This window comes from Penaeus monodon, chromosome 25, assembly GCF_015228065.2.
Source record: "Penaeus monodon isolate SGIC_2016 chromosome 25, NSTDA_Pmon_1, whole genome shotgun sequence".
Taxonomy (NCBI): domain Eukaryota; kingdom Metazoa; phylum Arthropoda; class Malacostraca; order Decapoda; family Penaeidae; genus Penaeus; species Penaeus monodon.
In genome coordinates, this window is record NC_051410.1 from 42629805 (window position 1) to 42631319 (window position 1515).

The following is a 1515-nucleotide window of genomic DNA, read 5'->3' on the forward strand; positions in this document are numbered from 1 at the left end:
GGGCGGCTCAGTAGATGCGTGCCCGTTGGGTTGACTCAACGTGTGCGGTTTCTCTCCATGTGAGTGTTGGGGTTGTACGTGCGTTACAGAGATGACCGTTTCTGGTCATCAGTGTGTGTGTGTGTATACTGATCGCACACCTGGATACTCTTTCTCGCGCCAGACTTCTCGTGAGAGGATGATTTTCTCAGACTTCATAATATCAGTGATTTCAACGTCAGAACTCGGTGTAGGAGGGCCTAAAGCTTGAGTGAAAGTGTTTTAATGACAAATTTTGTGCTTTTACAGCCAGACACGGCAGTGTACGCGTGGGACGTAAACCAGTTTTTAGGTTTCTCCAATGAAATGTGAGGCTCAGGAAACTTTTAAGCTCAGAATTGATATTACTCTGTATGTGTTTACATGAAAATATCCCGAAATCCTGGAAATAGGCGTCATTGACTGGAAACGCTGTATGCGCAGGTGATCATGTGCTGCTCATTTTGCCATAATGTCATTCTTTAGTCTGTAAATGTTGCCATGCCTATCTAGATATCTGTACATATTCAAGGTCTAACTGGTAGCACTTGGTATTAATGAGAAAGTGGGGTTAGGTGTCTCCTTGTAGTAAGCCGGGATTCAGTTTGTATTGAAATTTTGTCTTGAGAAGGAGGTGCCATGACTCATGGATCTCGGACTGTTTTTACTTACCTACTGATTCATACACTCCACTTTAAGATGTTTTCCATTCGGATCGTTTATGCAGCTTAGATAGTGTCTAAAGTAGTATCATTCCATCTACCATTCCTTATCATATCCGGAGCTTGTGTTTGTAATTAGTATATGGTTTACACTTCACCTGGTTTTCATGCTGACAGGTGCCATTCATGTTTTTAGCCTAGTAAAAACATTTGTTTTAATGTTAGATAACGTACATGAACTGTTGGCAAAGGCTAGAAAAAATACCACAGGTGCCGATAAGACGTAGAGCGTCGCAGACTAACGACACTAGGGGACGGCAGTAAGGGACGGTGTTGTCAGACCAGAACTGAAATGCTCACCACGTATATACCGACGATTAACGGTCAGATATATATCGCATATTTTTGAGGTCTTGCGCAGTTAACATTATCAATTCCGTGGAATTTAAACTGTTATATTTCATATATACACACGATATAACTTGATATAGTTAGCTAGACTATCTGTTTTGTAAACAAAGCATTATTTTTCGTGGCAGGAATCTTGTTTTAGGGTACAGAACAGTTGTCTTTTCCTGGACCCTCCAAAGAGAACACATACCTATGCATTAAACAATGAAAGATGGACACGGGCAAAACTGTATTACAAGAGGAAGATTTCATTAGAGAATACATCGCATAGATTATAGTTACTTCAAGACCAAGGTATTTTGTTTATCTTTCCGATAAGATAAGATTCTTTATCATCCCGTCAAAAAGATTGGGATGCATTTTTACCCAACTGTAAATGTTTTAAATGTAGCATGTCAGACGAAGAATCATCTGTACCATCATG